General features: G+C 43.8%; 1 long non-coding RNA gene across 1 annotated transcript in view; it reads right to left on the bottom strand.

Moving 5' to 3' along the window:
* Positions 1-4,634: 4,634 nt before the first annotated feature.
* Positions 4,635-15,758, bottom strand: part of LOC146352336 (uncharacterized) — a 90,995-nt gene continuing 79,871 nt past the window's right edge. Inside the window, exons 2-3 of the long non-coding RNA XR_014787348.1 lie at positions 12,898-12,972; positions 4,635-5,625 (exon numbers count right to left, since the gene is read on the bottom strand). This is a non-coding gene — a long non-coding RNA (uncharacterized LOC146352336). The remainder of the gene's footprint in view (positions 5,626-12,897; positions 12,973-15,758) is intronic.

The following is a 15,758-nucleotide window of genomic DNA, read 5'->3' as shown; positions in this document are numbered from 1 at the left end:
AACACACAAAAGGGCATGAAAAGGTTTACAGTTTTTATTAGAGATACAGGCAGATATCAGCAGGTAGGTATGGGGCAGGGGAGAGATGGGGAAACGTTCGGACGGGAAGCAGCAAAGACAAAATACACCCTGACCATGTGGCAGACCAATAGTAAAAAGGCTGCTGACATAGCAAGGGAGCAAGGGATCATGGGCCATGGATTGTGCCGCAAAAGCACCTGGGATATGTGCTGGAGCTGGCTGGAGGACTGAGGGGGAAGGAGGGAGAGAACTAACTATGGCAAACCGGATCGTCTATCAGACGTACCGTGGGTTGTTCTGTGAACAACCCACACTGCGTAGCTTATTCGCAAGATGGCTTAGCATGATGTGTGAACCCACCCACTGCTTCACCTCTTGTCTCTAGTGTTGGTGCCCATCTTAAGTCAACTGATGCAAAATAGAGTATATTAGTGGGACAAGGAGGAAAACCTGTGTACTTACAGCTAAAATTTGCTCTCCATCAGTGGAGATTTGGCTGAGAAAAAAAAGAGGCGCTCCTGTTAAAAAATCATGTCTGCAGAACTCCTGCAAAAAGCACTTTCAGAGTAATATGTTTTGGAATGGGATGTGTCATTTTTTGGAACCACATTTCACTTGATGAAGAGCTTTTTTAAAACTCCAAACACATTGCGTTTCCTGGTATTTCCAACAAACGTTGTTTTGCACCTATTCTTTTTTATCTCCATCACAGCACTTTCACACAGCCCTTTCATGATGGGGGTGGGGGGTGGGGGATGTGACATTCTACCCAAATTGACTTTTTCAGCAAACTTAGATTGGTCTTGTACATGTTATCTTGCTGAAAAGTTCAACAAGTTCCAAGATAGCTGGTCAAGCTACACTCAGAAGTCCTTAAGACGAGCATCTTGCCCTTTGGATGCCACTCAGACCTTTTCAGAAATACAATCAAAATATGCTATTTTTCTACTGTACTGTACTGATTAGAATACTGAGAATTTGGTGTGTCCTTTCCAAGTTATAATCTGCCTTTCTTCCGGATGATGACATTTAAAATCAGATTATTCTTCATCTTCATATAATCACAAAATAGACAGATCTTAATGCTTTGTTCCTTCCCGGCATGCATGGATGTATTTTTTCAAACCCACCTATTTGCCTTATACCCACATCTGGCCTTACAGCTTCCAGTTGGAGAAATAAAATCTTTATATTAATAATAGAGTAAGCAGTACACATTTTATGAGAGTATATGGAACAGTTTGATAACCGAGAAGGAAAGAAGCTGTTTTGATTCACTAACATGAAACTTCTTTGACAGTTTCATGTTAATAAAAACAAATTTTTTTTGGAAAGTTCTGCTTTGTAGGACAAATCCTTAGGATGCTTCTTGACTTTTCTTGAGTCAAGGGGGGAGGGGGAAGTGTTTAGGCCACCCCAAATTTAATTGCCAAGAGCATCAGTCACAACAATATAACAAGGTTCAACCATGACCTGTTTGTGGAACAGGTCTTGTCTTGATTGTCACTTCACTCCACTTGTCTCCATTGTTAGCTGTCAAGATATACATGTGGGTTACAGAGCAGGGAGGTGGACTGGGAAATCTATGCAAATTTCAAGGCAGAGCAATGAAGGGTATCTGTAGATATACACAAATTTCAAGGCAGAGCAGTACAGCTGAGGGGGAAATTACACAAATTCTATGGCAGAGCAGTAAGGCAGATCACTTAAAATATCCAAATTTCATGGCAGAGCAGTAATGCTGAGGGGAAAATTATGTAAATTTCATTGCAGCAAACTTTTGCATCTGTGCATTTGCACATGACCAAAAATGAAATTAGAAGGTTGTGAATGCATTCAGGACATTCTCTGGTATTCTTTCTTCTAGATTTGTAGGAGCTGTGAAGCTTTGAGGCCTACAGAGGCAAGGGGGAAAGGTCAGGCTTAGAGGCTTGGGGGGGGGGTTGTTGGGGGGGGTATCCCTGAGAGGAGTAGTTTCACCCCAGTTAAGTTTCAGTTTCATTTCCCCAGTTAAGTTTCATTTCTTCAGGTTTGAAATAGTACCTTCAGTTTTGAGGGAGAAGGATATATAAAGAAAGTGAGAGAGCCAGTAAAAGCAGAGTCGGGGAGACCAGAGCCTGAAGAGGGAGCAGGAAGAAGCAGCCTGGAGAAGTCTAAGTAAAGGAACTGGCATTTTGCAACTTTTATTTTCTCTTTTTTGTATCACTCAGCTCCATTGTGTAAATACTTTTAATTGTGATTTGCTTGCTTTAATTTACCAGTAAACTGTTGTGGATCTACCCTGTGACTAGAGTGTCAATCATCCTATGCCTTAAGTAGGGATGTCAGAGGATTCCGCCACGGATCTCAGTGAGGCCAAATGCCAGTGCATTCAGCCCCCTGAAATCCGTGGCGGAACGAAGCCCTCCCACCCTAACACCCCATGAATGGTGCGCGAAATAGAGCACTTACCTGGTGCCATTCGCACTGCTTTGCCAATGGTGGCTGCGTCTGCGGCCGCCATTCGCTTCCCCATTTTTGCCATGATAGGCTACGTAAATACTTACGTAGCCTATCATGGCTAATGCAGGAATGCCATTTGTGTCCCTCTGGAGGCCATGATAGGCTATGTAAATATTTATGTAGCCTACCACGGCAAAAAAAGGGAGCGCAAATGGCCGCTGCCACAGCCGCCGCCATTTCCGTCCGCAGGCTCCGCACGCCTGTGAATGCACCTGGCCGGCAGCTCCGCAGAGTTGCCATGGAGTGGAGCCGGCCAGGTTAGGATTTCGGCGGGAGGTGCAGAGCACCTCCCTCTCACCGCAAATCACCCCTTCGAAAAAGTAAGTGACTTTCACACATCCCTAGCCTAAAACCTTTTGCTTTGAGAGTTTTTGTTGGAATTTATTTATTTATTTATTTCATTTCTATACCGCCCAATAGCTGAAGCTCTATTAAAATCAAATTTTAACTCCACCTAGCAAAAAACTACTGGGCCAAACAGTCTGAAATTAGGCAGGTGGAATCTCCTCCATGGGGGCTGCTAGGTGTCTAGAGTTCATGAATTTATCATGAAACTAAAAAAGTTATGGCATTTCTATTTTCCAATCCAAGGCAATGGGAAACTGTCATATCAGAATGATTCAGGTATCTGATTCTCGCTTCGTATCCAAATCCGAAGCAAAGTGGATGGGGTCTGAAGCAGTCCAAAGCTAAGCAGGCCTGCTTCAGAAGGTCCAAAGCAGCATCTAAAGTGAATCGGGGGGTCCATACTCAGCCCTAAATACAGATAGCTGACTTACAAACGTGTTGCATATGCACAGTGATGTGTTACCACTTGGTAAATGGTTGTCCTTGCCCTCCAGCCACCCTGGTTTAGCCAAGACAACCACACTTTCCAGGGGCCTGTTCCTGGGAAAGGCCCATGTGGCAACCATTCACATTTTTTAAAAGCAGCCCTTTCTGCACTATTTTAATTTCTGAAACTTAGTAGTAATCATCACAAAAGAACCACCTATCAAATTTCTATATAGAGTGTCAGACTAGGACTAGGAAGAACTAGGATCCAATGAAACTCACTGGGCCAGGCATTAACTTTCAGTCTATCCCAGTGGTGTAGTGGAGGCAGAGCTCTCAGGGATGCAGCCCCAGCACTTTTTCATCAGCAGGGACTCTGATGTCATCTGCCACCTCCCTCAGAATTCCCTGTTCCCTTTGAGCTTAGCTGCTATCCTCACTGTAACTGTGGGGGGAATGAATTTTCCAAGCAACAATATATTGTTCTATGTTGGAATGCAAAGTATTTGGGATGACTTGGTCTGGAATGGGCAACTAAGACCACTTCGCTTTACCAAAGACGTGCTCCTGGTGGAGATGAAAACTCCTAGAGCAGGTTTGTGGATATGGATCGACACAGCTGCCCTTGGAGACTGTCACAATGAGCTCCTGCATTTCCAAATTTACCACTACACCACTGTGTGCGTGCATGTGTGCGTGCGTGTGCATGCGTGTGTGCGTGCGTGTGTGTGTGTGTGTAGTTCAATCCAGCTGGGTGTGTGGACGTTTCTGTTGGAGGGGGAGACATAATGAGGGAGCTTAGGGAAGGCTAATGGGTAATGTTGGGGTGCTAAGGGAGTGTGCAAGGGGGCTGTTTAAATGAGAAGGGATCTGTCCATGAGGGCTGAGTTGAGAGGGTGAAGCTTCCATAGAGTATCATATTTTGAAAACCCCAAATGTTTGTGTTTGAGTGAGTGAATGAGTGAAAGAGATTTTAACACCCCTGCATTTTTTTCTCAGACATCTCACATCTAGTTGAAATACCCCTGCCTTACTCTCAGCTGCACTGTTTTTGGATCCCAGTTGAAGGCTGTGTATCTTACAAGGTTGTATAATCTTAGAAGGGGCGTGGCTGTGACTGTCACTAAGGGCCCCTGCACTTGTGACTTTGTCACTACACTACTGGTCTAACCAATTGCACATGAATATTGTGTCAATAAAATGAGGTGGCAGAAAGAATGCTTACATTACTTTGAGCTTCTTGGAGGAAAGGTGAAATACAAATGTGATAATGAATAAATATTTACATTATGGTGGTGCCTAAAAAGAAAATTGTTGATCACAGAAGTATACACTGAGGCAAAGAGATTAGAATAAATTTATTATTTCAAATGGAAATGCTGACCTTTCCAGACTTTGAACTCAGGTCTCCAATATAACCACCTGCCCAGCGAGTCACCTCCTTATAAAACAACCTTGGGATGGATAGATTGCACTGGGGATAGATGGATCATTCTATTTCCAGTCTATGTGTTCAATCATAAGTCTATTCCATTCCCTTTTCTGTGATTTTTTTTTTAAACGTACCTACATTTGCATTTAAATTGCATGGATTTCCCTACATTTTTGTGCACATTTCCCCCTACAATATGCATTTTTTGTGCAATTTTCTGGTCATATATGCATTTATATACATGTTTTTGTCCTAAAAACTGCATCACAAAATTCAGAGAAGAGCACAGTCCAAAGGATAACTGTGTTCAGATCCACATATTAGTTTGGAAAGCGTGAATTAGATTGGTTCACTTAAAAATATAGACCAAACACATTCTTCCCCCATCCCTAGCCAGCACAGCTGTTTTGGTACTCCAGATTTGGTAGCACTAACCTGGAAGCTAGAGACGTGCACTGTTTAAAAGACAGCAGTGGTATGTTAAGGGAAAGTTCCATGCCAATATCATACTTTAAATCTTAAATTCTGTGTGAGCCACACTGGCCCTATAGTGTTTGTGTGTGAGGACATCTTTTAGTTGTTGAGGGAATATACAGTCTCCCCTGTCCCATCTATCCATGTGGACACCTATTTGCAAAACCTGTATATACTTTCACTGTCTCTGTTTCACAAGAACCTGTAAAAAATGAAGCATTCTTATAATGTCATAATACAAAATACAAAGTTCAGGGCCACAATCCAAACAGCTTCTGCCATGTGCTGGACTTCCCAGATTCTCCCTTCCAACTCCAGCTCTTCATGCTGAATGGGAGGACACTCTTTAAAAAGTCCGTTGACTCTGTATGTGCAGCCAGCAAGTCTCTTCTGTTTTCTACATAAGTCAAACAGGTCAGTCTCTGTGCAAAAGAATAAATGGGCAAAAAAACTGACATCAGAAATGGCAACATTTAGACACCAGTGGGAGAACGTTTCAGTCTCCCAGGACACTCTACTGCTGACCTGAAAACTGCTATTTTCCAGCAAAGAAATGTGAAAAGGAAACACCAGCATGAGATAGCTGAAACAGAATGAAGTTTGATCCTATTTGTTCAGGTCTGAACAGAAACAGTGGTTTCCTGTCCCGTTACAGCCGCTTGAGGTGTTCGGTTTCCACGGGTACCAAAGATCTGAAAAGATTCTGAGAATGCATTGGCTAGTCCCATGAAAGAACTTCTTGTATACCCCTAACAAGAATTTCATTTCAGTTTGTTAAACATCAGAACTTGCCATTCACACCCCAGAATGCAAACATGAACTTGAGCACATTTTTGGGGCAAAGCTCACATATTCCCAAGCTTGCAATCATGTTAGCAAATGTGTTCATTAGAAACATGCACACTTTAAAAAAATGTGTGTTGGGGGTGGGGGATGCATTTCCACACTTAAGTCAATGGGGGAGAGTATGCATTTGGATGCATGCTTTAAAAAATATGCACCTAAATGTGCACTTTTCCCATTTGAACAATAACATCAAAACCTCACATTCGGGAACAGGAAGGAGGCAGACCGAGCTTCAAGGAGGAACTTGGAGAACTTTGTTGGGCTCAAGGCTTGCTGAGTCTCCTATCCCTAGCTTTGCCCCCAAGACCCTAGAATCACTGTCCCTGACTGACACATGATTGGCTTCAGTCTGAAGGTGGGCCCATGCATAGGATTCCCTTCACAGGGACTAGACTTGCCATCCATGTGGAAGGGGTCCTGCTAGGGATGTCAGAGAATTCTGCCACGGATCTCAGTGAGGCCGAATACCAGTGCATTCGGGCCCCTGAAATCTGTGGTGGAACAAAGCCCCGCTGCCCCCCACCCCACAAAAGCCACACGAAATGGAGCACTTACCTGGTGCTGTTCGTGCTGCTTTGCAAATGGCGGCCTCATTTGCGGCTGCCATTCGCTTCCCCATTTTTGCTGTGATAGGCTACGTAAATACTTACATAGCCTATCACATCTAATGCAGGGACGCCATTTGCATCCCTGCGGAGGCCGTAATAGGCTATGTAAATATTTACGTAGCCTATCATGGCAAAAAAAGGGAACGCAAATGGCGGCCGCCGTAGCCACCGCCATTTGCGTTCCTGTTTTTTTGCCGTGATAGGCTACATAAATATTTACGTAGCCTATCACGGCAAAAAACAGGAACACAAATGGCGGCCGCTGTAGCCGCCGCCATTTGCGTCCACAAGCTCCACACGTTTGTGAATGCACCTGGCCGGCAGCTTTGCGGAGTTGCTACGGAGCGGAGATGGCCGGGTTAGAATTTCAGGAGGAGGTGCGAATCACCCCCTTCAAAAAGGTAAGTGACTTTCGCACATCCCTAGGTCCTGCATGCACACATTTGTACATACATGGGGACCCCTTCAGACTGAGGCCAATAATGTGTTGGCTGGGGAGAGATCAATACATAAATTACCATTTAGGAGTTGAGGCTAGCTGGTACATTCTTGGAAGCCCCTTCACATATTTGGTACCCATGATTGGGTACTGCTGTTGTCATCATGCTTATTTTCATCATGCTTATGGTCATTGTGCTTATTTTCCCTACATTTAAGCCCAAATTGCATGGTAACCAATGGGACATTTTGCATTTCATTACCACTTCATCCCCCTACATCTATATACCTGTAACTGAAGCTTACATTGCATGCATTTCATAAAGTGAACTCTACCCCATGGAACTTTTGCAGTCATAAATCTATGAGTGTAAAAGATGCTACAAGGCTGTTTGTTGTTTTGGCTGCAGCAGACCAACACAGCTTCCCTCTGCAAGTTGACTTTCTGGAGTAGCGTTATAGGAAACACAACAGGCTATGGGAGGAAGGGACAGATGGGATGGAAGTTCTGGTGCATAGGCAGACAAACGCAGAAGATGAAAGGAACCCCTGGGAGTATGGCTTTTGTCTTAAAGAATCAAATCCTGTAAGAGAGCCAATTTGAGCATGCCGTAAAAGCAGGACTTGCATGCATGAGAATCACTTGTGCCTCTAATACAATAACTTCTGAGTCTAAGACATACCAATCTAACCCTTGATTAGATTTATGTGCTAAAATAATTCTGGAGCCCATCAATCTGATCACAGGTGCAATTCACAGATTCCTATTTTGGATGGTACTTTATTAGAAGGGATCCAGAAGCACAAGTGATTCTCACATCTGATTTCTGCTTGTACATAATAGCCAAACAGGCACTAAATCAACACTATCTACGTATTTTAAGCTATTTCCAGCCACTCATATAACATTCTTAGAGCTTAGCAAAAACAACCATCCCAGTGATAACACATTTAAGGGGCAGTCCTATGGGATGTGCCCTGGGTACTCATGAGCCTCTGAACTTGGAGGCTTAGAAGTTTCCGATGCAGGGTGGCAGGCGCATCACACCTCCCGCTCTGCATTTTCACTAGACAGGTGGAGGCTTCAGGGAAGGGAAGGGAAGGGAAGGGAAGGGAAGGGAAGGGAAGGGAAGGGAAGGGAAGGGAAGGAGGATGGGGATGGCTGGGGATGCCTTGTAGCCCCATGTTCCCAGTCTCCTCCACCCCCCCCCCGGGAATGTCCCCTTTCGCCCCCTATGAGCTCACATTTGTGAGCTTCTAGCAGCAGCTGGCGCAGTTCTTTCCATGCTGGCTGCAAGGGGGCAGGGGAGGAGGCAGGGAGTGCAGTGTCCTGGCTCTGAGCATGGAGCCCAGTGCCCAAGCTCAGAGCCAGGAAACCAAAATATCCTATGTCCCCCAGACACTGTCTATGGGGCATAGGATTGCTCTCCCCCAGGATTAATCCAGGAGATCCATTCATCCCGGATGTCTATGATTTCCAGCTGCAGTTTTTCTCATAAGCAAATATGCCCAGAGATAGAGTTGTATCCAACGTTAGTTTAACTTACGTCCCATGCATTTCAGTGGGTCTGCTCTAAGTAGGTCTAACATTGGATACAACCCATAAGGTGTCTTTTTTATTATTCATCTATTTGATATGATTCACCAAACCATTGTGACACTTTCTAAAATATAGCCTGTAAATGCATGAGCACTGGGGATGCTTCACACTGCCACGGAAAAATACCAGAGATAATGGGTGACAGTTTTACGGCATAAGAGATTTACGCTATAATGACAGAATGAAGTTAAGCAGTCCTCTTAGGCAAATAGGGCCTTGTTGACTTAGCTGGTATCAAGCCATCTATGCAGGTTGCATTCTAATCTCCCAGCTATTCTGTCCTGGCTTGTGGCCCACAAAGGTCTGATGTGCTCTCACATATGGCAATAAACTATCCCACCAAATGCTGCCAGGTCTGCTCTTGTAACAGGACCAATGGCATGCTTTGACTTTGTTACAAAATCCCAGAGTCCACACACAGCTCAGTGGAGGCGGCAAAGCATTGACAGAGCTCTGCATTCCAATAAAAGCTATATAGATCATTCATCAGTAGTGGCTAATGCTGATTAGCCATTGGGCAAGAGACCACAACAGTCTATTCTGGGAAATTCCCAGAGGTACCTCTGCTCTCCCAGCATTTATAATACTGCCATTTGCTTGCCTTTGATGCTGTCTGACAGTTGTGGCATATTTTGATGGGATTGTTCATAGGTTTGTCAATTCATCAGCCTCATAACTTTTCTTTCAGCAGCAATTTCATTTTAACCATGTTTCTGCGGTTGGCGCATATTACATGAATGGCAGATTTCCCAAGAACTGCAAATGTAACTTCTTTCAAAATGGTTCAAAGAAAGGCTCCGGGGGGGGGGGGGGACATTCTGTAGTTGTTTCTAAACTTTAAGCAAATGCTATGAAATAAAGACAGGCAAACTGAGCATGCAAAATTCATCGGGATAAATGGTGAGCACATTGTCCCTTTGGAACATTAGTTGGTCAGTGTGCAATCTAATGAGTAGAAGGGGAAATGAAAGTTTATCAAGTGGCCACTTCTGTGAATCAATGAACCGTTCTAATGCATTTGACCAGCAACATAGAATGAAGAGTTTCTTGTAAATCAAACAAAGAGGCTGTGGGAAAGACGCCACAAATATTTTAGTGTTACCCATAGCTGCTGATATTACTGGTTCCTTTTCATAGAATCATAGAATCATAGAATAGTAGGGTTGGAAGGGGCCTACAAGGCCATCGAGTCCAACCCCCTGCTCAATGCAGGAATCCAAGTCAGAGCATCCCTGACAAATAGCTGTCCAGCCTCGTCTTGAAGGCCTCCAGTGTGGGAGAGCCCACCACCTCCCAAGGTAATTGGTTCCATTGTCGTATTGCTCTTACAGTCAGGACGTTTTTCCTGATGTTCAGCCGGAATCTGGCTTCCTGTAACTTGAGCCCATTATTCCGTGTCCTGCACTCTGGGATGATCAAGAAGAGATCCTGGCCTTCTTCTCTGTGACAACCTTTCAAGTACTTGAAGAGTGCTATCATATCTCCCCTCAGTCTTCTCTTCTCAAGGCTAAACATGCCCAGTTCTTTCAGTCTGTCTTCATAGGGCTTTGTTTCCAGTCCCCTGATCATCTTTGTTGCCCTCCTCTGAACCCTCTCCAGTTTGTCTGCATCCTTCTTAAAGTGTGGTGCCCAGAACTGGACACAGTACTCCAGATGAGGCCTAACCAGTGCTGAGTAGAGGGGAACTAGTACTTCCCGGGATTTGGAAGCGATGCTTCTATGAATGCAGCCCAAAAGAGCATTTGCCTTTTTTGCAGCCACATCACATTGTTGGCTCATATTCAGCTTGTGATCGACAACAATTCCAAGATCCTTCTCACTTGTAGTGTGGTTGAGCCACATATCCCCCATCTTGTAACTGTGCATTTGGTTTCTTTTTCCTAGGTGCAGAACTTGGCATTTATCCCTATTAAATGTCATTCTGTTGTTTTCTGCCCAGCACTCCAGTCTATCCAGATTACTTTGAATTTTGTTTCTGTCTTCCAAAGTATTAGCTATCCCTCCCAATTTTGTGTCATCTGCAAATTTGATCAGCATTCCCTGCACCTCCTCCTCCAAGTCATTCATAAAAATGTTGAAGAGCACTGGGCCCAGGACTGCGCCCTGCGGTACCCCACTCATTACCTCTCCCCAGTTTGAGAAGTTCCCATTGATAAGCACTCTTTGAGTCCGATTCTGTAGCCAACTGTGGATCCACCGAATCATTGTTTCATCTAGCCAACTTTGAGCATTGCGCATAGCGTTGCCCTTATTTTCGCCGTAGTCTACGTAAATCTTTATGTAGACTACAGCAACCAAATAAGGAACGCGAATGGCGGCTCCCTATGGGGGCCGCCATTCACGTACGCGCTTTTTTTTTTTTTTAAAGTCACCCGTGATAGGCTACGTGACGATTAACGTAGCCTATCACGGCTGACTTTGCAGATCTAGCCGTGATAGACTATGTTAATCGTCACGTAGCCTATCACGGGGGCGTTTTGATTGTTTTTTTAAACTTTCGAGTTCGCGGCCGGGAGAGGCGGGAAGCCTCCTCCCCGGCCTGAATTTCGGCCGGGGCGAGGCAGGAAGCCTCCCCCCCGGCCTGAATTTCGGCCAGGGTGAGGCGGGAAGCCTCCCCCCCCAGCCTGAACTTCGCGGGGGGAGCAGCGAAGCGCCTCCCCCCCACCGCGAACAAGCTTCGACGAAAGGTAAAGGACTTTCATCCACCCCTACCTTGACAGCATCGTCTTGCAAGATTTTAAACAGTTCAGCTGGAATACCATAATCTCTTGCTGCCTTGTTATTAGCAATGCTTCTTAAGGCCCATTCAATCTCACTCTTCAGGATGTCTTGCTCTAGCTCACTGACCACACCGTCAAATCTATCCCCGATAGTATTATCCTTCCTATACAGATCTTCCATATATTCTTGCCACCTTTTCTTGCTCTCTTCTGCTTCTGTTAGGGCCTTGCCATCTTTGTTTTTGATCATACCCATTTTTGCCTGGAATTTACCTCCAATGTTTCTAATTTTCTGGAAGAGGTCTCTTGTCCTTCCTATTCTATTATCTTCTTCCACTTCCATGCATTGCTTGTTTAAAAATAATTCCTTATCTCTTCTGGCTAACCTCTGGAATTTTGCATTTAATTGGGCATATCTCTCCCTATCACTGTTGCCTTTTGCTTTCCTTCTTTCTTGGGCTGCTTCCAGTGTCTCAGCAGACAGCCATCTTGCCTTCTTGGTTTTCTTTTTCTTTGGGATGTTTTTTGTTGCCGCCTCCTGAACAATGTTGCGAACTTCTGTCCATAGTTCTTCCGGGACCCTATCTACTAAATCTAGTCCCTTAAATCTATTCTTCACCTTCACTGCATATTCATTAGGAATATTCGTGAGCTCCTATCTAACTGATCTGTGGGTCTTCCCTACTCTCTTTAGTCTGATTCTAAATTGTGCAATAAGAAGTTCGTGATCTGAACTACAATCAGCTCCAGGTCTTGTTTTTACCGACTGCATAGATGTCCGCCACCTTTGGCTACAAAGGATGTAGTCCATCTGATTTCGGTGTTGACCATCTGGTGAAGTCCATGTATAAAGTCTTATCATGCACATCTGCAAATCCCCATACCTGAGCATTATCCACACAACAAATTATGAGTCTTCTGGAATCTTGTGTCTTTCTAAAAGGGCCCAATTCAAGCTTCCCATCTTCTATCTCAGTTTTATCACTGCCTTCCCCATCCATTTATGTTTTCAAGGATTATAGTGCTAACGTTTAGGGATGAGGAAGAAATTCACTCAGTTCACATTTTAATGCAAAATTAGCTCATTTTGCACAGTCCAACCACTATGCAAACAAAAACTTAGTTATCTTCCTAAATTTACACTTCTAATTTTGCGGTGGAATTCTCCAGTCAAAACATGTACAAAATTTAAGGGAAATAACATTAAAATGCATTATATTAGGAAAATTGCTTGCAAAAAAGGTGTATACCGAGCAAGTTGCATACAAAAATGCATGCATTAGGAGAAATGTGCACAAAAATGCTTATGAATTTTCATGCAGGTTTTTTTTAATTATTATTTGGATCTTCTGAATCAGCTCCGCTTAGCATTGGACTGCTTCAGACCCCATCCACTTTTCAGGATACATCAAATGAAAACTAGAGAAACTCTCAAAGTTCTAAGAGAACATGAAATTGACAGATTCATCCACCCCTACTAACCTTTCATCAAGCTATCCCGACCATCTTGCCTCATCTCCATTAATTTGTCTCATGATCCTATTCGTCATTACCACACTACAAGGAAGCAAAGCCAATTGGTTAGTTACTTGTTTGCAATAGAACTGTTACCTCAACTTCTGAATAATAGCTTCCCTCATAATACACTCAGCAAAGTGCTCATTACCACTGATCAGTACTAACTTAGAATCTTAGGGTTCTTCATGTATTATGATAGTAGAGCACATTTTTATGAATCTATGTAAGCCATTACCATGGCAACTGTCATTAGGGATGTATGAGAAATTTGTTTCAGTTAGTTTTTGATTTAAAAACTTTTTCATCTGGCCTTCAAATAGAATGCAAAATATAGCAGGATATTTGATATGATATTGCAGATTCATTTGTCTTGCCTGATTTCTCGCCTTGGTAAATTGCCTTCTTTTGTCAGCGATTTCTTTAGTGCAATCTGGAAATAACATAACTTTGTTATGTTGCCCCCCCAAAAAAAGTTCTCCCACTTCCCTTGCCAAGCACAAAATATGATTTTTTGTGGAAACTCTTGCAAATGGAACTATAACAGTATAGGCAGTCCCTTTGGTGCCACAAACTGGGCCTGGAACATAGTGTACATGCTCAATATCAAGTAAATAATCAGATGGCAGAGCGAATAGCTCATGCAGAAATATATCCAAGAATTTAAACAGACTTATATCAGCAGGCAGATCTTTGATACCAAGGATACGCAGATTTGCTCTACGAGTATATGCCTCCAGTTGGGAAATTCTCACAGACAGGATATTTTGGGAGGCATGCATAGCTGTCTCTTGCACAGACACCTGGTCTTGAAGAGCATTAACCTTCAATTCCATCTTTTGCAAAGAACTATTAATTAAATCCACAGCCCCATGAAGGTTAGTAATAGAATCTTGGATTGTATCCAGCCTCTTAGCCTGTTCTGCTAATTGAGAAGACAAAGTTTTTATCAGAGCTAGCAAGTCCTCTACATCTCTGGCATCTCTAGAAACCTTTGCCAAGGGAGGGGTTGGGGGAGTTGGCGGTGGACGGTGGTCCCACGGCTTTTTTCCTTTCCCTTGATGCTGCCATCCTCCTCTTCCATAAAGAAAGCAAGTACATATAATTACAAACAAACAGTCACTTCAACAGATTTTGCAGGTCCTCAGATATTGTTGGTATTTTTAATTCATAAATACTTTTGGAACTCGTCAGCCCCGAAGTCTCCTAATTACATAGGAGTTTCAAAACAGCTTTGAGTAGATGACGCTCCAGAAAACTGACCTTAGAGTCCAGCTCTTCTGCTGCTCTGCTGCAAAAAGAGTTGTTTTTCCAAGATCTTATCCAGATGGTACACTAGCTTCCCCTTTTAATTCCAGTGGAAGATGAAAAGGTTTTTCAACCTTTTAAAAGCTGTTTGAGGAGGTGACCTGCAGAGCCTCTGCAGGATGCTTGTCAGGGCGACATGGCTCCTACCAGAAGTCCCAGAGTCTGTACATTTCTGAGCTTGTAATGTGATGAGTGGACCGAAAAATGCATTCAGTAGCATGTGTATAGTTGAAAAATGCAAATGAAAACATGTGGATGTTTGAAAAATGCACACAAACACACTTTAATCAATGAGAGAAGACGTGTACATTTCAAAGATGCATACAATTGATGCATATGTTTGGAAAAATGCACACGAAAATCTGCACAAATTCTTACGCAGATAAGCTCACAATCTGATATGGACGTGAAACCGAATAAGCTTTGAGGTGGGATTTCAAAAATTTAGACGAACTCCAGTTTTGCTTGCACACACACATCTGTAATTATCATCTGTGCTCTTGTAATTCCTCAGATGGATTGCTGTAACATGCTATGTATGAGGCTGACTTTGAAGACAGAAACTACAGCTGGTGCTCTATGTTGCTGTCTGATTGATTACTGGATCACGTGCAGAGAACATAATGAGTCTTGACTCATCTGCATTGGTTTCCTGCCAGCTTTTGGGCTTGATTCAACTAGAGATGTACATACAAGCAAAACTCAAGTTTGTCAAAGTTCTCCAAATTCCAGCTTTAAGCTTGTTCTGTCTCGTGTCCATATCAAATTGCAAGCTTTGTTTTTTTCTGTTCACATGAAAATGTGTACATATTTTCATGCATATTTTTCCAGGTGTACACATTAGTTGTCCACATCTTTGAAATTCTTCTCCCACATGGGCATGCATTTTTCAAAAGTGCACGTTTATTCTTGCACATTTTTCAAATCTATAGATGCTGCCAAATGCACTTTTTTGGTCTGTGAATCACATAGCAAGCTCAGAAATGTACAGACTTTGACTGCAGATTGCATTCAAATCCAGTCTGGACATACTGCACAAATCCTGATGAAAAGCAAACTGAAATGAATTTCTCATACATCCCGAGATCCAAGGGGCTGATTATTCCTTTCAAACAGGGCTGTGCAGGGACCCGCCTCAGAAGCTGCTTTGTGGTTTCGGAGGTGGGCCTGATTTGGCTCAGTCTGATTCGGGGGTGCCCCGACCTGACTCATTTCCAAAGCTGAAGCATCTGAATCCCGCTTTATGGGCCCCCTGATGCCTCCGCCCAAACCCCCAGCTCCTTACCTGGGCCCCTACCTCCTCCTCCAGTGTCTCCTCCTCCTCGTCCTCCTCCACTGCTGCCTCCGCCGCTGTTGCCTCCTCTGCCACTGCCACCACCTCTGCCACTACTGCCACCATTGCCACTGCTGCCATCATCGCCGCTCGCTGCCACCAGCTCCTGAGCCCGGGACATGCGCCAGCTCTTGTTGCCCGCCAAAAAGAGCTGATGTGCATCCAGGGCTCAGAAGCTGGCAGTGGC

The sequence above is a fragment of the Heloderma suspectum genome, chromosome 2 (assembly GCF_057233095.1).
Source record: "Heloderma suspectum isolate Gila_16-S chromosome 2, 16-S_ref, whole genome shotgun sequence".
Classification (NCBI taxonomy): Eukaryota; Metazoa; Chordata; class Lepidosauria; order Squamata; family Helodermatidae; genus Heloderma; species Heloderma suspectum.
This window is presented reverse-complemented; position numbering and strand designations above follow the sequence as displayed.